The sequence below is a fragment of the Anoplolepis gracilipes genome, chromosome 12, assembly GCF_047496725.1.
Source record: "Anoplolepis gracilipes chromosome 12, ASM4749672v1, whole genome shotgun sequence".
Classification (NCBI taxonomy): Eukaryota; Metazoa; Arthropoda; class Insecta; order Hymenoptera; family Formicidae; genus Anoplolepis; species Anoplolepis gracilipes.
In genome coordinates this window covers 5,019,127-5,041,117 of record NC_132981.1, presented here as the reverse complement: position 1 = coordinate 5,041,117, position 21,991 = coordinate 5,019,127, and the positions used below count along the sequence as shown (strand labels likewise).

The 21,991-nt window shown below is 32.2% G+C and overlaps 1 long non-coding RNA gene across 1 annotated transcript in view; it reads right to left on the bottom strand.

Annotated features, from left to right (window-relative positions):
* The window catches only part of LOC140671827 (uncharacterized), a 28,128-nt gene that overhangs the window by 5,645 nt on the left and 492 nt on the right, over positions 1–21,991 (bottom strand). The window contains exon 3 of the long non-coding RNA XR_012047796.1: positions 21,767–21,816. This is a non-coding gene — a long non-coding RNA (uncharacterized lncRNA). The remainder of the gene's footprint in view (positions 1–21,766; positions 21,817–21,991) is intronic.

Genomic DNA, 21,991 nt, shown 5'->3' with positions numbered 1-21,991 from the left:
GCATGTCTTGTCACGAATTTTATCTAAATCATATGCGCCATTTTTGTAAAATTGGTACAATGTGAGCAATAAAAATAATTTTAGCATAGTTCTTTTGCATTGTTCGATAGTCGAGCGATAATTATTTGTTTTGACATAATTAATTTTATTGATGTCGGATATTTCAAGTATAGATTTTTCTGTGAAAAACAAGTTTGTTTTAAAAGAATAAATTGTAGGAATTTATTATCTTTAATGCTATTTAATACTATTTATGATAATTAGAGATAAGTAATTTTCATTTTCAACAAAATGGCTTACTCGCATGAGAGAAGTAGACAAATATATCCTTTTCTGTGCGAAACCTCGGTACATTCTCCTAAAAGCTTGTAATAAATGCCTGCCATTATTCACAAAACCGATAATTTACTCGAGAGTGAGCTTGTCGGATTCTCCACGCGCCCGGTTGCTGAAAAATCCTTCGATGTACTTTCTAGTTAATTAAATTGACAATTATTCTCGCTCGCACACTAACATTATTAAAGTATTGAGAGTTATTAATATTGGGAGAACGTTTTATTTGCAAAGTTAAATATATATTTTTATCCTGTATGATCTCGGTGTCACGCAATTGGCCGTCTTACGGATTCCTCTTCTTCAAATTCTGCACAGACGTTCTCTCTTTTCCCATGACACTTTTATCCTGCTCTTTTTTCCCTCTATTCTACCTCGTCGTCTCCTTCCGCTTTCGCGGACAAAGTCAATGTCAATGGCTTCTTCACCACGGCAAATCCCTCGGTTTTTCCTCTTTGCCTCTCCTTTTCTTTCTCTCGTTTCGTCGTGGTCGTCGTTTCACCTCCGCCAGGATTTCAGGATTATGACGAAAATCTGACGAGCGCAAAGGTGGTTCCCGTCAGACACATTTCGCATTTTTCAGGCACCGCCTGGCGAACCCGTTTTTCCGCTTCGCCAAGCTGGAACTCTCGTGGCCGGATGGCTTTAAAATCGCTTTCCCATTCCTCCAAATAATGATTCCACAGAGTCGAATTTACACGTAAATTAAATAAAAAAAGGGAAAAATTCTTTTTAACAAAAAGATTTTTAATTTAAAAATTTTTGTTTTACTTAGAGACGATAAAACATTGAAGCTTATTATGTAATTTAAGTTTAAATCAATCCCAAGGATGTTGAATTTTATTTTAATTAAAGACAAACGCTCTCGATATTTTGCAATTTTTTAATTTTCATCTTTGTGTTTCATATTTCTAATTTAATCATTCTTTTATTTTTTGAGACAATTCAAAGAATATTCGACGCAGTGCGTTGATATTATGCAGCGATATTATGCAGCAGTTTTCCAAAAGTCTTGTTTCTGTTGTTGAATAAACGAGTTGCTCGAACTTTTCGACCGTTTAAAGCTGTATCGCATTTTCTAGGGTGAGAAACGCTTGCAAATGACAGACGTTTCTCTAAAACGGAAAAGAATCAATATCAATTTGCACAATTGTTTGGAAAAGAGGGTGAGGAATAGGGGAGGGTACAGGGGGAAGAGGGGGAGAGTAGAAAAAAAAAGGCGAACGGTTCAAACTTCGTGTCCCAATGCGCCGATAGTCTCACGGCTTTTCTACTTTCGACTCAGACGATCGAGAATTCTTTGGAGATTCCAATTTTCCGTGGCAAGTGGCCCTCTACGTTGTCGATGCAATTGAAAAAGTTTGTTCAGCGAATTAACAATGGCCGACGTACGACGGTAAGTAAATGTCGAGTGTATCTCGCGACGAACAAAGCTTCAACGAGACGATATCCTCGGCCTCAAGAGATGTGTCTCTCTTTCTTCCTTCGTCTCTATCTCTATCTCTTTCTTTTTTCCTCTATCGCTCTTTCTCATTCTACATCTTCACCTTCTCTTCCCGCTAGTTGCAGAGTGGTAGCAACTTTAAATGATTCCGCGACGCGTTATGAAAAGAACGTGCCGCACATTCGCAAAGAGATAAAAGTTCCTCGCCTTTAATACGATCGCGTTCGTTTCGGTGTTTCCTTTTTCTTCATTCGCTCGCATTTCCCTCATGTCTCGCATTATCTAATTGTCTTCGCCTTTACTTCTGTAATTTTGCATAATCTCGCGATCGGCATGTTATGGACGTCGTTCGTCTGTTGCGAATATTATTTGTACGTATTTCGCTTTTTTTCGTAGCTCACAATCGCAAAGGTAGATTATAAATTTTGGAACAAGTTTGTGTGAAAAACTGTTAATAATTTTATATATAAAAAAATATATAAAAAGATGTTAGAAGAGCTTGATGCAAATAACAATGTCATGCAAAAAAAACTTGTAATACTCGCAGTACGTAAATAAAAAGTACACGGTATATCCAATGTGAATCACATGGAACATATATACATATATCGAAGTATATTTTGCACTCTACGCGTTACTTTATTTTCCTATATCTCGCGTTTGCATTTTATCGATTTGTGTGTTGAACGCTATTGCGCAGCTTTTTAGTGTATAAAATGGATCACGCAGGAAAAGCTACCATATTTCTATCCCTTTTTTTAGGGAATAAATGATATTCGCATATCGCACTTGTTTTCAATGCTTGTTTTGAATTGCACGAAAAATGCGAAAAATTAGCATGGAGCGTGTTTAATTACGAGTTTCATTTTATGACAAATGACAAACTGAATAATTAATTAATTAAAAGCGATTTATATGCAGACCACGAGAGTTTTACTCACGAATTGTATAAAATTTTACTTTATTTTAATTTGTCAGTCGACGAAAATTATTTGACAAAAAAGATCAAAAGAATATATTAATAAAGAAAAAAAGGTTATATATTTTGATAATTGTTTTGAATAAAATGTATATACTCGAATCAATGAAAATAAAAACAACTATAATACATACATGTATATTAACAGTTTTTAAATTTGTATAAAAGCAATTGCTCTTCATACAATAGGAAAACCAAAGACATCTCGTCAGAATATGCGATGCAATGTAATGAAAACAGACGCGAGAAATTTTGTTGAAGATAGAAAGCTCTGAACTTCGGTGTTTCAAACTTCAACAGACAAGTCGAACAAGGCATATCTGTAACTTGCAAACGCACAGAATAATACGCTTTCGCTATTTTCCCGCAACTTAAAATATGTACAACGCCGCTAGTGCATATATCATCTTAATCGGACGCGCCTAGATTATGCACGAATAAATAGATTAATAAATAACACATCGCGTGCGCGGTGTTTGGTTCATCTTAGTATCGGTCGACTGTATGAGTTACGCTGCGTTATGCAACGATAGGGGAATGCATAAATCACGGAGCGCACTTTCGGTGCGATCGACAAGGATTGAGACGCAATGAAATAGAAAAAGCCGGTATAAGCAATACGAAATATGAAATATGAATGTATCGTATCTTCTATTGAAATAATGTATAAAATTCAAAAGTTATTTAATTTAATTAAAAGCTAAATTTAATTTAATTTATATATGTGTTTTATTCTATATATTATATATCTCTCTTTTAGTTTTAAAATATACAATATATATATATGTTTTCAAACTGATTCCAATATGCACCATATTATGTTTTTATTTAAAATAATCCATATGTATTTTAAAAAAAACACATATTAAATTTTCATGAAAACGGTAGGAAAATTGGCTTTTAAATCATAATATCGAGATAAATATTTTTAAGAGTAAGTTTATATTTGTGTCGTACAAATCCAATTGTCGATTGGTATTTATATTTCATCGTTGGTAGTCCACCGGGATGTCGCAAGTACAATTTTAGAATGGATCGCGAACAACCGACGGTCTTGTCAAGTATCGAGGGAGAGAGAAAGAAAGAAAAATAGGAGTAGTCAAGAGATCTCACGTTCCTCCAAATCGCAGGAATATCGTCCTTAAGTGCAGCTCGATTCTTCCCCTGGTAGCAACTAGAAGCTCGACGACGCGAGCGATGCCCTGCATTTTCCGGAATATACTCCTGCGCGGTGCATGCATAGGCGATCGCGCTGACGATCTCGTCTTTTCTTACACGGAGATTGAATTCGTCGGAGTAAACTCCATTCTGCATCCTTTCGATCGCGTTCGCGATCTCTTTTCACTGAGAAAACCGAGCAATCCCCTTTCGCCTCTCTATATCACTCTCTTTCTCTCTCTCTTTCTTTTTCTTTCTCTCTCTCTTTCGCTCTTTTATCCGTAAAGCTCCGTTCGTGTACTGCTCGATATTTTGTATTCACAATATAGACGGTGGTCCCTGACAGCTCGTATCAATCCAACTGCACCGACCGTGGCGAGCGGTGCATCACTCACGTTGCGGGCGCGACTCCGCGAACGTTGTTTACTTCACCGGTGGCAGTACATCACCGGATAGATTCCTGTACTTGTACTTACGATGCATCGTGGCAGATCTCGTGTTTGTGGCATACTTTTCTCAGATAAAGGAGATAGGAGAATTAAAGATAATAGAAATAATCGTTTTCTCTCTCTTTAAAAACTGTTTAATCAATAATCAGAGCTTGTTAATAAATAATTATATTTTGTAATTATTTTATCATTTTTTTACATATTATATTTATGGCAATTTAATCGGTTTTTATTTCAAGTCAAAAAATAATACAGTATTACATTTATCCTTCCTGTATGATATAATATCGATTAACCTATTCGAGAAGTATACCTTTCGAAATATGCAACGTATCGATTTTGTCTGCTTTGTAATCCTGAAACTCTTCAGAGAACATCCCTTGGGTGATCGAGAACGTTCGAGCATCTGGCAGTGAGAGAGAGTAACTTGAAAAAAATCGATATTTTCTATTCCTAATGATGTTCTTATGCATTCGTGATGCAGGTCAGTAAGACCGATTTTAGTATACCGACGTGCTCGGACTTACTTCCGAGTACGGATATCTCCGAGAATGGAGATATGCAGATTAGGTGGGTACCAATTTCGTGTATTCGTGATCTCCATCGAATAGAACGCGATGCGTAATGGAGAGAGATGCTCGTAAATAAGGCGAACAATCGTTGTTCTTCTAGGTCATAAAACCTTATTGTAATTTTTTGTAAGAGTAATCTTTGTAGCGTCTCACGCGAATTATTGAATATGTAATGTAATTTCTTTTTTAATAGTAAAGCAATATCTCGAATAAGCAACTATTTGTAAGACGTAGAAGTATAATGCATTAGTGACATGTGCTTTGATTTTGGATACAACTCTTTATAAACGTTCTATACCAAAAATTCTTTATAAGATTGATGTTTCAATATCATAAGAAATATTCTGAAATATTGAAATACTGATCCGCGAATTATTACAATTTTCCCACAGAGCTACAACTTAAGCTTTAATAAACTGAATAATTGCAACCTAACAAAAAATATCAATATCTAAGAGAGTCTTTAATATATAGATTTGCATGCATTTATATGTAGCCTTTCTTGCGAAAGTTTAATCTGCTCTATTCGATTCAAATCTCTATTTCACGCATTCTTTTTATAAAAAGAACATGTTGTTGAAATATTGTTGTCTTTTTTTCGCGATTCCATTGATTGATTGTCTCGACGCTGCACTTGTACATTATTTCATACAACAATAAAAGCTTGTTGACTAAGCATTTAATACTTTAAATATTAAGTTTAATCTATCATTTCGCTATTTCGACTTTTTGATAAAAATTGAGTAGCATCCTACGAGATATAAAAAGAAGCTATTAATACTTTAGCACTAAGACCAACATTGTAAAGAATATCGCGATTTTTTGTATATTTTGCGAAAAAAAACTTGATTTATATACTGGACGATCATATAAACGTGAAAGAAATAATTAATGTTAATGAATAAGAATAAAACTGTTTAGAAATTGAAAAAATATAGTCTAAAATATGGGACATTATAAATATTATAATAGAATAAACTTCCGTTTCGGAAATTGATCTTTTGCATGTTGTATAAAGATATCTAAGAAACGAGACATATCCGGCTTAAATAAGGATTCTGAGTAGCACCGTACGAGATATAAAACTGACTTTTAACATTTTAACGCTAAGACCAATATTGCAAAGGATAAGACGATTTTTCGTCTAACATTTTGCAAAAACCGAGACAGTATATTCAGACAGTATATTCTTCAGTGAGAAATTATTTAAACATAAAGGAATTAATTAACGCTGCTAATAAATAAAACTCTTTAGAAATAGAGTATAGTAAAAAATAGGAAAATTATAAAAATCCTAATGAGTGACACACTTGACAATTCAAATATTTAGTATGTGTATTTTTAATTTAATTGATTTTTGAGAAAACATAGAACTAGAGTTAATATATAAATATATAAACTAAAGTTAATATATATATATATATATATATATATATATATATATATATATATATGTACTGTATTTTATATATAAAATAAATGGCGCGCACGTAGCACGTGCTTATAAATTTTTATGGTAGACTGATAAAAAAAGATGGTAAAATATTGGCACCATGTATTTAAAGATGAAGCACATAATTTAAAGATGAAAGCTGAGGCACATAAAGATCTCATTAAATTTTTAATAAGATGTTATAGAATTTTTTCACGTATAACATTCTATCCTAAAATTTTTTTTTCCTGATATCTCATGAATCTCTAACAAATATTTCAAACGCACCGGTTGTGAATTCTCGCGGTATTTAAACGCGAGATTTGTAGAAACCGCACAAATCGGCTTGGCACGGCTAATCTCTCTTCGTCACGAGTTATCTTGCAAAAATAGCGGAATGAGTCCGAGTCCGTCGAACATGCGCGTTAAGCAAAGGCAGGAATAAAAAGGATTAAGCTGCAGGGATGTGAGGAGAGCTTCAACGTGTGAAACAAAGCTCGGGATTCCATTACTTTTATTAAAGTTAGTTCTACATTTTCAGAAAGTAAAAAATATTATTATAGACTTTTGAGTATACTCCCGAAAAGTTTTAGAATTCTCAATCAACTTTAGAAAGAGTTTTATCATTTAAAAAACAAAAGAACCGAATGTAAAAAACCGACAGACTAATTTGGCGACGCCTCTTATTGTATAAAAATTGTAAATTTTTTAGAAATTTTGGAAAGGATTTGGGATAGTTGTAAATTTTTAAATAAGTTTTTAACAATTTGGAAATTTGGAGAAATTTATTTTTGGATGTTTTTAACAGAACTCTATTAATAATTTATATAGAGATATATGGGTCGCGTAATTAAGTTAATGCTTTGATTTTTCATATAATTTTATTATTGCCTTAAATGATAAAACTCTTTCTAAAATTTAGATTAAGAACTTTTTAAAAAAATATCAAAAATTTTAATAATTTTTATATTCTTAAATTTTTAGATATTTTATAAGATACCTAAATTTCTCTCTTTTATGAAAATGATGTTTCGAAGGAAAAAAGCGAATCATCTTAATGCTAGGTAAATGTTGTAACAAAAAGTCGCAAAGTCTCCTATGATCGTGCGTATACTTGTAATTCCAATTTACCGAAAATATTCCCGCGACAAAAAGTTTTAGTAGAATCCCAGACGACGGCTCAATACTACCAGAGAAACGCCGAAGCTCTGTTACGAGAAGGCATTAAAATTTCTCTTTATTGCTACTGTGAAAAAAAATGGGGATTTCTTATTGCGTCGTTCCCTTCAAGAGTGACTTAAGTATCCTTCTCACTGAGTTTCTCTCGGTTATACCTATTTCAAATATCGCTTCTTTTCGTCGCTTGATTGTGAACATTTCTCTGTACGTTTCACTTCCATTTTTATTCGGGAGTTCTGTTCGTGAATGGTGGGAACAACGACGTCGTTTCGTAAATGACAAAATCTCTGCACCCTTTACGTGGGTGGAACGTTATAAATATAATTTTAGCATCGACCAATAGTTCAAAAAGTTTCCGCAAAAATATAATCCTTTATGCGGCTTATTTTTAATCTATAACTAAATGTTCATTTGTTATGGTAATTTATGGTTATTTAAATTATTCCATAATTTGGATCACACCCTATATACTTAATTTATAAGTTTTTAACTTCAAGTAGTTTATTGTATAAAGAACATTGTCAATAGTTTACTTGTAGAACCTTACTTTACTTCTTTTCTTCTTTTAAACATATTTTTTATAATTTATTTAAAGAAATTCAAAAAACTAATCCAAATTATAATGTATGCGATATAAAATTGCCAAAATTATATTACAAAAAATTTACATCATATTACAAAAACAATTAATTACAAGTAATATATAATAAATAAATTGTAATATATACATACATATATATATATATATATATATATATATATATATATATATACATATATATATACATATATATATGACATACGTATCATTTAATAATAACCAATTAAAAATGTATATTTAACATAAAATTATAAATATGAAATAATGCTTTAAAATAAAACCAAATTGGTATTGGACAGCTTTTGATAACATTAATTGAGCCGCTTTGTATGCCCTTTTCTACGATAATTTTTTTATAAACAATCAATAATTTTTACTCCATATGATTAATTAAATTGTTTAAAAAAACAATTAAAATGTTTAAATATACTTTAAAACAACAATTAATTATTAAAACAAATTCGCCACTTATTCGTAGAATAGAGCTACAGAAGAAATGAAAGAATATAAGTTACCGTTTTGTGTTATGAATATTTAGTAATAATTATTTTTTAAATTATTCTCATATACATTTTTTTATATTCGAATATAATCTCGCATCGTAAATAACAATCAATCGAATGACTAATAATTAATTTCTAATCCATTAATTATTTCAAGTATTTCACATTTATATTATATAATTTTACAATGTATTTTTCTTATAATTTATTCTTTAATTATAAAAGCAAATTAATTAGCAAATTGTTTGTTTTTTTAAATATAAATTTTACATCGCATTTTTTTTAATCAATAGAAAGAAATATATGTATAATATGTACACATATAATTATAAAATAAAAATTTCAAATTGTATATTATAAAATTATAACTTTTTCCAACGAGTATATCTTGATGAGCGTAGTATCTGGTGCCAAAAAGTTTATCGTAAAAGAAAAGTCAAGCATCTTATTTTATTGTAAAGGGAAAGCCAAATATTTTATTTTATCGTAAAGGGAAAGCATCTTATTAATTAGCTAAGCATTGCCACGATTCGCACAATGGCTCACATGTGGCATACGCATTTAATGTGTCGAACACACATTAGTGCATCGTCGATTTTTCGTTGTCAATGTCGCGGATGGCTCGTCACGTCGTCGGGTTTTCGCATTAGACTGATATTCCGATTTCATGATTATCATCGAGAATCATACTTCTGATGGCGACTAAATGGGATTCTCATTGAGACGTTGCTAGGCAACGTTTTCACGTCTCATGTATCGCGACACAAGCCGTGTAGGACTGAGCATGTCGCGCGGTTTTGAGCTTGGGTTCAAGTATCGCTTGATTGAGGTCACGTTCTACTCCGACAAACAATTCGGCCCGAATTGATTAGAGTTCGATCGATTATCTTGGAATCATCGTTAATGAATCTCCTCTCTTCTACCGTCCACCAGCCATACCACACATGTATCGCTTTGATAAGTTGATTAACCTACTTAGGTCCAATTTTTACTCGCTAAAAGAGGTTGAGCTTCTATTTCTTAAATTGTCTAGACTAGAACAATTTATATATAGACCATATAACTTTTATTTATTTATTTATTTATTTGAGCGTTCTTCTATTAAATAAAATAAATAATTGATTAGAATGTATGTTGAATTGATAAAGAACTAAATTTTTTTCTATATTTCTTTAATTTATGTTTTAATTTGCATTTGTAAAATGTTTTAAAGCATATTGAAATCATTATTAAAAGTTGATTTCTAATTTTTCTAAATTAATTTTAGTTTTTATTTTAATTCTATTTTACGCGATCGTTATTTGTGATATTAAATTTAGTTTTATTTTTATTTTTGTTTTTGTAATTTTCTGCTATAACTGTAGTTATTGATCAATTAAATCATATACAATATCATACATATAATGTGTAAAGAAATGAGTAAATAATATTATAAAATAAAAATATGGTGATAAACATATAAATAAATGTTCAATTAATATTTTATTTTATATATTATTTTATTATGAATGTTGTATTGTAAGTAAACTATTATATTATAAAAATTATAATCAATTAACTTTTCTTATTACTGACTTGACATTGCATTAATTAAAGCAAAATTATTTTAAGACGACGTACAACAAATAATCGTATTATGACCATAAATAAGTATAAAATTACGTTCATGCACCGGTAAAAATAATTAACCAACGGAAGAGTTTTTGCTTCATTGATCTTTGATAAAAGTCAAAGCAACTTTATATCTGGCTAAAAGTAATCAGATTGAGTGCGGCTAGGATCAAAGCTAAATCGAATACTTTGAAGAATGGTTAGCTAAGCTACATAAATAGATGACTATATTGGTCAAAAGACACAAATATTACATATGACATCCATATGTTGTCGCATGTGCAATGACACATAAACTACATATGTAAAATAAATAAACGTGAAAAATAAACGGGTACGCGTAAAATAAACGATAATATGTAAAAAATAAACGAATACGTGAAAAATGAATGGAGATAGAAAAACGCTACCGATGTATTCGTAAATTAAATCCTAATTAGGGCACAGTCTCCAAAAACCTCGAGTAATCACGGGTTTCCTCTGGCTTAAAACTAGGGCAAGTAGGGCGGTTAAGACTGTTAAGATTGCTATTAGGATTTCTAGAACTATTAAGATTTCTCTCTCTCTCTCTCTCTCTCTCTCTCTTTCTCTTTTTAAAACTATTATAGAATTTTTATTATTGTATAAAATATTATAAAGCTTTTTATAAAATATTAAAATTTAAGGCTATAATTTAAGATTACAAAATTAAATACATTAAATTTCACAAAAAATTGTATAGTCAAAATTAATAATGCTATCCTATATATAATTTTCGATTTTTTTAATTCATATTATACGTAATGTAAAATTATATATAACGTAAATGTGTTTAATTAATTTTATTGTATTATAAATTATATTATTAATTACGTTATGTAAATTATGTTATTATAGTTTGACCAAAAGTGCAATTCGCTTTAATTTAAATTCAATAACGAGAGAAACAAAAAGTTTACGATACTCGACTAAATCCCTTTTGCTTTAATAATAAGATATATTTCTCTCGCAAGGATGATTTCTTTAGCAAACCTTGAGTTTTTATAGGATACCTGCACTATGCAAGAGACGAATATTTACGCAGGGACAACCACTGACACGCTGCTTGCAATAGAATGTTATTACGTATATATAAAAAAGCTTATTCTCTCTGAAACTGCTACCTTTCCTAACTCACCATTTGCCGACACGGGCGAAAATATTAAAATATCGCGCTCTTAGCTGCCGATGACTTTAATAAAATTCAAAATATTGGGCCGTGTTTCTCTCTTTCTTTCTCTCTTGACTTATCCCGTGACATTTGCAGTTTCTCGTAAATGATAGCGCGATGAAACAACCGTAAAATTATACGATAAACATGAGTACTTTATGAGTAGCGCTAGTCTTGCATATATAAGTGTAACAGAAACAAGAGAAAGAATTGTGCGAAATAATTAAACATAATACTACATGTATAATAAAAGTCATTAAAAGAATCTTAAACTATAAGATTAATAATTGTCGTAAATAATGTTATAAAGACTATTAATGCTGTCTACGAAAATTACATGTCATTTTCTACTCATCATTACAATTAATTTGAAAGTAACTATTTTTTTGTAATTTTATTAAAAATATAGAGATATATATTAAGCAAATACTCATGTAATATTTCAAAATAGAGCGTCTATTTTATATAGAATATCCTTAGAAATTACTATCTTTTATATTTATTTTTCAAAATAATTGCATAAATCTGATTAACGAAGCATAACATGTGCAATACGGTGTACAGTTGATGTGCCTTTTTACATAATCGATAAACGCTTCATCATGCATAAGAGCAGTCTGAAATGGAACAGCGCAATAATAGATATAGAGCCTGGTCATGGTGGCTATATATATGTGTGTTATTTTATGAGTGAAACCATAAAAGACTACACGAGGATAGTACTTCGATATAACACTAAAAATGGCAACATCGTTTCAATAAAACCGCTTTACTTAGGAAAGCTTCTTCTAACGCAATATTTCTTGAAATTGCTCCGTACATGATTCAACTACTCCTTAGATATAGATGCGTAATATCTTAAGATAGCGAGAAGAGATTTTCTTCCAAGATAGATTGTTAAATTGATTGAAATTTTAATTGAGAGTACATTGTCTATCTCTTTCTGTCCAATATACATATATAAATATATAACGTAAACAAATCATACATTTTTCATGTTATATTAATTTGATCTAATAGATTTAAATGTCGTGGACATTGGGAAAGTAATATCTCGCAACATTGATGCTTTTCTGCGGATTAATATGATTAATCTAAGAACCTGATTTCTTGCAAACGCGGTTTGTCGGTGGCTGACTTTAAAAAATGATTGGTAGCTCGCAAACTAGCGTCTCCGGTTTTCGCCGACTCATCTCCATCAAATCGTGATTTGGTTAGGGTAAGGGTCTGCCTAATAAGATAAACCGGGTGGGTAACCTGACGGATGAAGGGCGCGCACGCTCTCCCTCGGAGCTCACGAGGCTTTCGCCGAATCAGGAAAATTATAATTCTCGTAAGTGCTGCTGCTTCGTCGCCGAGATGAGTCGATGATGTCGACGACTGCCGTCGTTCTTGTGTGCGGGAACAACACACTCTTTCGAGCACTTCACGATTTCTTGTTCAAATAATTTCCCGAATATTATCCCGCGGGCTCATCCGGCCGGATAGTAGAGTAGTATGACAAATTGAAACATATTGTTTTCGATGTGTCTCATACAGAAATATATTGGGAAAAACGTTATTGGCGCTGAGATCCCTATTGGGAAATCGAGAATCAAGAAATTCCATAGTTCCTTTTACACAATGAAAAAAAAGTACTATTCTCTTTTTTATAAATAAACAGAATTGCAAAATATTCGCACAAACTTTGAAAAATGTTATTAAAAAAGGAATAAGATGTAACGTGTCATTATATTATTTTAGACGATACCCTTTCTTCCTTACTTTATGCTGTGTAATTACTATAATTGAAAAAGTGAGAACATGTGATCATCAACATACAAATTCGAAACAAAATATAACATGACATGTGATTATTATTGTGTAATCAATGTGACTGCGTACATTTAGACATCATCGAGTCGATAAGCTCACATCTGGGACTCTTATTATATAGGACAAGCGATGCAAAGCAAATTGCGCAGCCAATTTGCACACACGTAATACTTTTCTATTTTTAATCCCCGTTGAATGTGTCACTGTCACTGATTAAAAAATTTATATTTTGCTTCGAAAACTGAATATAACGTAATTTTACTATAAACTAACCATTGGACCAAATACAATTGGAATCATTATTAAAAAAAATTGTCATATCTCAAAAAAAAAAAAAAATATTTGTATTACACCTTTATATTCAATTTTCATATTACCCTCGTTAATTACTATACGTATGATCTTATTTTTAGCAAAACGCATTAATATCTGCATGATATTTAATGATTTATATGTGGAATTATTAATTTATATTCTCGTGATTAAATGGACAGAATTCATTTTGACGCTATTAAAAAAAATGACGTAAATTAAAACGTATGTATAACAACACTAACGCGTTTCTTTTTCTTTTCCTTTAGACTACGTATTTAAGCAATTCGCAAAAATGGAGAGGAATATATCGTCCTACATTTCCCTCAAGTAATCGTTTTATCTTCAACAAAGCTTTTTAGACGCATGTAGCAATTTGTTTAAGCTAAACGAGTTTTAAACGTTGGTGCTTTGGAAGATCAGCTTTTAAATTTAAATTGTGTAATGTTCGCAAAAAAGTAATTCACCAATGGATAATGGAATACATTGAGAACAATCACAAGATTTCTTTTCCATTTAATAATCTATAAGATACAAAAGATAAAAAGCAGTAATAAACGATGAGAAAAATTAAACAATCGAAAGAAATTTCCGACACAAGTCTCTTTTCTAAAAGATATATAATATGTAGTTGAGGCTGTTGTTTATTAAACGTCAGAAGAACGGTTTGAATCGTCAAGAAGATAGATATGGAATTTTTACATCAGGCATACATATCGATTGTGGAAAACATTTCTCTTGTTTTCATTTTTATTCTTTATTTTATCCATACTTTTTTCCTCTTTTATAAGAGTCATGTTTTATTATTGACGCTTGATAAACAGTTTCTGACCTGGTGGTCTTCACTTGTGCGTTTGACTCGGTTGTGTACGCATTATCTCGCATACTTGTGTTTGCGATGGCTCTCCTTTCAGCTTCTTTGTATTTTTTAATCTCGTCATTATGGCGTTGCATTTAAGAGTGCATTTGAGTATGCACTTCTATATTTTAAACTGTGTAGTGGGAGGCCGCTAGAGAGAGGTGACTCATTATATCGAATGTAATCAAGCAATTGTAAGTGACCATACTGCTTATTTATTATTTTTCTATCACTGAGAATGGAAGAAGAACCGAAGAAGAACCGAAACGTCTGAATAAATTTGAATTCATTTTCTTTAAATATTGTTTTTATTTACGCCTTCGCAGCTTGCGCAGTTCGGCTCTTAAAACCTCCTTTTATTGATGAATTTATTTTTGAATTAAAAGCTTGTTAGTTTTTATTATTAAATTATTAATAAATAAATGTCAATAATAATTAATAAATAAAATTAAATATGCTATTATCAAGCTAGCCTGGTTATCATTTTCTCTCTAAATAAAATATAAAATCCTCTTTTAAAAACCAGCTTAACTTTACTATCGTATAGTCTAATTAACAATGCAAAGCGCATTTTTTCCTTCTACTTTTGTGGAACTAGATCAAGTACGATGCGACATAACTGAAAAACACAGTGTCGACTGCACGAAACAGTAGGAAAATAGTAAGCGGAGTAGCACTAACTGCCGCAGCAAAAGAACGATACATATTTTATAACATCATCATCGTACCATCTCTAAGAATGGAGCTGTAAGCTGTTTATTATCTCCTGCAGTGCACAGAACCGTTAGCAAAGAGAAGCCAAGGAACCGAGAGTTAAAATATTTTTTAACGAAATTAGGGACACACAATTGAAACACATAAAAGTATAAAAGAGAACCGTATCATAACAAAATTATTGCGTCTTAAACGAGACCCAGAAAGTATGGAAAATAATCGTAAAAAAGTATTTTTCAAGATTTATTCCAATGAATAAATATTTTAAAAAAATTGAATCTTTGAAGAAAAAACTACTTGCAATAATTTTTTTTTCAAATATAATATCCAACTTTTTTATCGTTTTATTCTTCGTGCTATTGAATAGAATAAGATTGACACTATATTGACAGTGAGAGCGGAAAGAATTGTACGTAATAAAAATTCGTTATGTATTATATATTTTCGAACTTGGCGAAATATCTTTCGAATCCACAAAAAAAACCGTATTTTTAGTATATTCTTCCAGATCCCCTTTCATGACTATTTCGACATCTCTGTCATTATTTATCGCCTCGTATTCCATCTCCGAGCTGTCTGTTTCCCAATCACGGTGGACAGTTGGTTGATTAAACATTAACCAGAAAGACGTCGTCGGAAAAAACTTTCGGAAATCGAGACGTGTTGTTGGTTGAAGACTGGTAAAAGAGGATAAGGTTGAAGGGTCCATCGTAATCGAAAGAAAGTTTGCGTAGGTTAAACATTGGGAAGATAGGTCGCTATCGATCTTGGTGTTGTATGTCGAATCGTACTTGACGTCATAAGCTCGTACTTTGCGTGCAAGATAAAAGTGTCGTTGACAATTTAAATTGACATCCGCGGAAAGCTGCAGACGTAATTGGAACGGAACGCGCACCAATCGGAAAGCTGGAATTCTTTTCACCGAAATAAAGCGTTAATTTACTCAGTGGATATTTAATCAGATATTTCTAATAGTATGATCGTAAAAATAATTATTTTATATATTATATGACATCAAAGTTTTAACAAAATTTTTTACAACTCTTTGCATAATGCTTTTAATTTATAATGATTATAACATTGATGTAACTTGAGTGCACATGACCTATTATTCCTATATAGAGTATATTATTATAATTTAATGAGAATGCCATCACATGATGAAAGCTCAGGGGAAGTGCTATAATAATAATAATATTTAATTAATAACGCACCTTGTACATTAGTTTTCCCTCGGTAGATATAAAACTAGGTTTAAGAAAAGTATATAATCCTGGCGACACAAATATTATTTTATTTTTATTATTTATTAAATATTATTTTATTTTTATTTTACTCGCAATAAAATACAAATTGAAATTAATAGGTTTAACCAACTCCGTCATTGTTATGAATTGATATGTTATTTTTAGATTAGAGATTGATATTTCTTGTATTGTTATTTTACATGAACGCAGATAAAATGCCAACAAAACTTCTATATTTTTCATCAGGATTGAAACAATACTTAATTGATTCTCAAGTTTGTAAAAGATATTCTATTAATTTCCTTTGCTTTTACAAAAGTAATTTTCAACTAATTCTCATGGGAGAGAGAAGCGATTCTTTGCGCAACGAAGTTTAAGAAGGAACCCGCTGATATCGACGATACGCGAAGAGGATCGCCCGGAGGCGAGTTATCGCGAGACATCCGGTGCGCTCTTCTCGGGATAATCTTGTCGTCGAGAATAAAAGGATCGCGATATCGAGGATGTCTAACGAAGTAAACTCTCGGTGAAGAAAAACCTTGGAAGAAGAAAAAGGGAGAGAAAGAAAGAGAGAAAGAGAGAGAGAGAGAGAGAGAGAGAGAGAAAGGAAGAGGGTTCAAGCAAGAAAACGCACAGCTGCTTTCCGACATACACATACATGCATACGCAAACACACACATGTATACACATAGGTAGTTGCACCCACGTCAGTGCGGGATACAGGCCTGCTAAAATCCGAGCTACCGTGTATAATCTACTTATGACGAGCGCAACGTATCGGACCTAATGCAAATCCGTTTAATCGTATCTCTCGCGGAATAATGCGGTTATCCTAGATAGATCCTCGCTCGCAACATTGTGCGTACCTACGTACGAACCAGTCTGACAGACCGCAACCAAGAACGGCTGGCCAGTCCACCAAGCTTCTCCTTTACTTCTCGGTTCTCATTTTCGCGAAACGAGCCGCGGCCGCTTTGCAGTATCACTCGTACTTGCGCTGACAATTGCGTTTACTTTCCTCCACCTCCTTTGCATGGTTTTATTGTTTATTAAATACACACGCGGATGTGTGAGGCTTTAGATCTGGCAGCATCGAATGTAGTCGCGCAATAACGATAGAATTCCGCCTGCCGCCTTTTGCCTCAAGTTTGAGCGCTCTACCAAACTGCGCGAAATTAATTCCGTCATTTTCTGCAGCCACTATTTACGGAACGCTGGAGGCAATAGACGCATGAAGCAGGTATTACAGCGGAAACCAACGTAATACCTATGAAAATTAAGCTTGTAGATGTATTAAGTCGGTTGTAAACTAATATTGTCTTCTTGCGTATCTTTCGAATCGAAATTGTTCTCCTGCTTTTCATTTCAATTTTCAATCTAACATCTAATTCGATATTTTGATAAACAGTTTGATCATTCTCTTTTGAAATTATTTAATCCATAATTATATTTAATCTATAATTGTGCTAAAAATCTCCTCTTTCTCTGAGTAGAAAACTGTTTGTTTACTATTCCATTTGAAGTACAAAGTAGAAGTTTAATTCCTATGTAAATTAAACCTGTCGAAATCTTCTAGAGTCTGTAAACATGAGAAAATTGAGATTGAAAATAAAAGGAAAATTTCGATTCGGGCTGTCTTTTATATTAAATTATATTTTGAAGTAATATAATATATACTCTTCTATCAAAATTATAACCATATCTTTATTAAAAATATAGAAATATTGTATTTAATATCAATCGATGATTGCAATAGTAGCTTTTAAATTCCAAACGCAAGAGGAAATGATAAAAATTATTAAATGACATTACTACGAAACTTGAATGCATTTACATATTGACACTCGAATTAAATTTTGACTTTTCAAATTTAGAAATGTGCATGTGTTATTTTGGGAGTAATTTAAAAAAAAAACATTTCTATACATGACCTAAACTATTTGAAAACTTGTTAAAAAGATACTGAAATAAAAATTGGACGTGCGACAACGTTCGGCAAAGTTTTCTTTTCCCGACATGTGTTACACGACTTGAAAAAGTCTCTAAACGACTATTCGCCAAAGCCAAAGTCGTCGTCGTCGCGTGACGCGAATTCTCCCGGGGATTCCGGCGCGAGAGTTTTCCCGCGGCAATTATTTCTCGTTTAGCAGCGGCGGCCGTTCATCAGATCGACTCGCCACAGTTGGGTCGAGTCACGTATCGCACACGGCAATATCCAGAGTCGGGATCCTTATTCTTTCTTATTACTTAATATCCTCGGTAACGAGAACAAATGCGATGCCCCGCCGCCCCTTGCCCGCACGCTCAGCTAATTGGCTCCGGTACATTCCGTCCATGTTTCTTCTTCCCTTCATCGTCGTCAATCTGTATCCTGTCGGCCTGGAGCCGCAGGACGAATGTGCTCGATCGAGAAGTCGAGGGCGAACAGTCTCCTTCGTTCTCTCCTCCGATCTTTCTGCGGATTCGGATCGTGGATGTGGAGAATGAAATATGGCAAGGAACCGTTGATGTACGCCAATCGAAAACTGGTTGGATCGTTGAGCAACTTAATGAAGAATTATTGTACAGTGTTTCTGCTTGGGTAGATGGGCATAATTTTGAGATTTTGATCGAGATGTTATTTAAAATACAATTAATCTAAATAATAATTGTTCTGTGTGGAACAAGTTGATTAGATTACAGTGTGTAACTTGTATAAAAATTTTCATTTTTATCAGGAAACTTAGAAAATAAACGTTTGATAGAGTAGTATAGTTTTAATGAAGAAAAAGTATGTTAAATAAATATGCTTTTCATTTTCTTGACCCGAGCAGTTGATTGTGCTATCTTTTTCCTGCGCGCGGTACTTGTGCATTTTGACGGTCTAGAACCCGTAAGTGAGAGAGAAAGAAACATTGAGATCTCGTGACAGAATTGAACTTTATTAGCCGTGTCGATCGTTACGCAACACGCGTGTTATGTGTGCGTTGAACGAATTAAAATGTAATTCCCGTGTCGCCGCGGGGTGCTAATAGTTTCGGTGCGTGTGTCGCGTCGAACATCCGGAAATCAATTCGACGGTTTACGATTTAATTTATATCCAACGGAACAAAATTCGCGATGCAACGCGATTAAATCAAGGACTAGCGAGACCAGCGATTCGATTGAAATGCATCGTTGAAATGTAATCAAGTGGCAAAGATATCGTGACAAACGCATTAAATCGGAAATGAATGGAAAGACGTTGCTTTTAAAAAAATGTCATACTTTCATCGAGAATTTTTAAGAGCATATCACAAAATTGTGCTTTTTCCACGCAAAATAATCGGATTCTATGTGCTATACACAAATATCATTTATATCGATGGTATTAGATTTTTGCATCTAGAGAGCAACTCGCGAAGATAAATTCTTAATTAAAATTTAGGAATTTTTAATGTAATTAGAGCAAACGCAATTTTCTCATCCCTGGTAAGGCGAAGATTTTCTCGCTACCAGTCGGATTGCTTCGGAAATGAAACGAATGGCTTAATTCCATCGTCACACGAAGAACAAGTCGAGCAAGGGAAACAGGATCGTAGAGGCAGACAGTGAGGGAAGAAAGACGCGATAGGTGCAGACGGGCAGAGCGAGTCGAGATGGATCCGCATGATTTTCAAAACGATTCTAGTAGAGATTCAAATATCGATGTACTCTTGTAAAAAAAAAAATTAAATCGTAGAAACAAACAACGATAACATTTTGTTGTATCATTTTTCCATCTACATTTAAGGATGAAATATCATATATTCGAAGAATATTTATTACCTGAAAGAATCAACTGTATTTTATAGAAATTCACAGACAATTTTATTAAATTAAATTACAAACAATCAAAGGATATAAATATATATTATAATTTTAAATAGAACAACACTGATTTATGTATATATATAAACATTTTTTAATATTGGAAGATTATTAATTATAAAGAATATTTTCATTGACATTTTAAAAAAGAATTTTAATGTACTCGAATTAAAAAAAAAAAGACGTCTAATTTTTTTTTAAACACTTATATAAATCGTATGTTATTTATACTATTTTCAATATTATCGATATTTTCAGCGAGACAAAATAAAATTAAAATACGAGAAAAGAAATGTCTTCTTATAATTTTTAATAGATTTGTCAAATTCTCTTTCACTCTGCGTTCTAGCAAAATCCGATGGGAGTAAGTGGGGCGTTTGGGATCGAAAATTGAATCATAAATTGACGCGCATTTGTTTCGTCGACGGAAACTAGCACGTCGCTGCATCGGTAATGCCAAGGCGGATGAAAAAAATGATAAAGAGTTGCGAATTAGATTTTTTCTTCATCTAGAATTAAATTGAATCTTATTCTTAGCGGAGTTATTCAATTTTGTCGACGGCGTATCTTACAACAATAATTATAATTATTTCCTGGCGTCAATTTAATATTTGTTATAATCAAGTTATTTTAAACAAAGTTATATGCATGTTTAAATATATGTAAGTATTATATTCAATAATTATATGTATGTATGTTTTTTATCACTGTAGCTAAATATCAATTATTCACGAAACAACATTTTGTTTATTACAAACATAATATCATTTTTCGTACATATGGCAAATCATCTGAGAAATGCGTAAAAACTCGTTTTTTAATTTTCCTATGATATATTTTAGAAAATTTTTAAAACATTTTTTTAATCATCTTAATATTTTTAACAGCAGAACCATTGGCAGGTGGCCTGCCAATTAGAGCGTTAATTAACCCTCTATCTCTCGCGTTAAATCTGCACGCTGGCTATCCAACATTGATGAGCGACGGAATTTTATCACGTGATATTTATTGATATTATAACATACCCAGGGAAAATGGTCGCGCTAAAGGCAGAGCTACTGAACTAAAATCCTAAGAACACGAAATACAGAAAATGGTTTGCATCGTATTATTAATTAATTCGTTTAAATTTCACATTGACTGGTCAGTCGTTATGAGGGCAACAATTAGAATTTGTTACTATGAGGGACAAAGAACGTCCCGCTGATTATTCTTCGAGATTGCTTAGTGTTATAGAATGCAACTCTACTTTTGTCAGCAACGCGCATTATATTGGGCGTATCATAACGCAAAGTATTATTAATTAATAGCCTCTCTAATAGCCGCAGACAATTAAAAAAGTTTAAAAATATAATAAATATAAAATTGTATCTCCGGATATGTAGGCGCAAAACAAAATTTTTCTATGATTTAAAATTGATCCAGAGTCGCCAGCGGCTATCCCGTCATCCGAGGGTTAAAGCCACAGATTTATCTATATCTCCATCTACAAATCTATATATAAATCCGTTGCTTTAAAATAAAAACTTTTTATCACTCACCGACACTGATGCGCAACAGCAGAGTTGATGTATAATCAAAGCTGCGTTATCTATAACATACAAATATAAAATCTACACTATAGCAAAGTTTAAAATAATTAACGATCAAGAAATTATTATTGTACCGAATTTTATATTCTATGCGTACAATAATAAACATATATATAAATATAGACTAATTTTATAAATTCTAAAAAAACTACTTTTTAAATAGAAGCATTATAA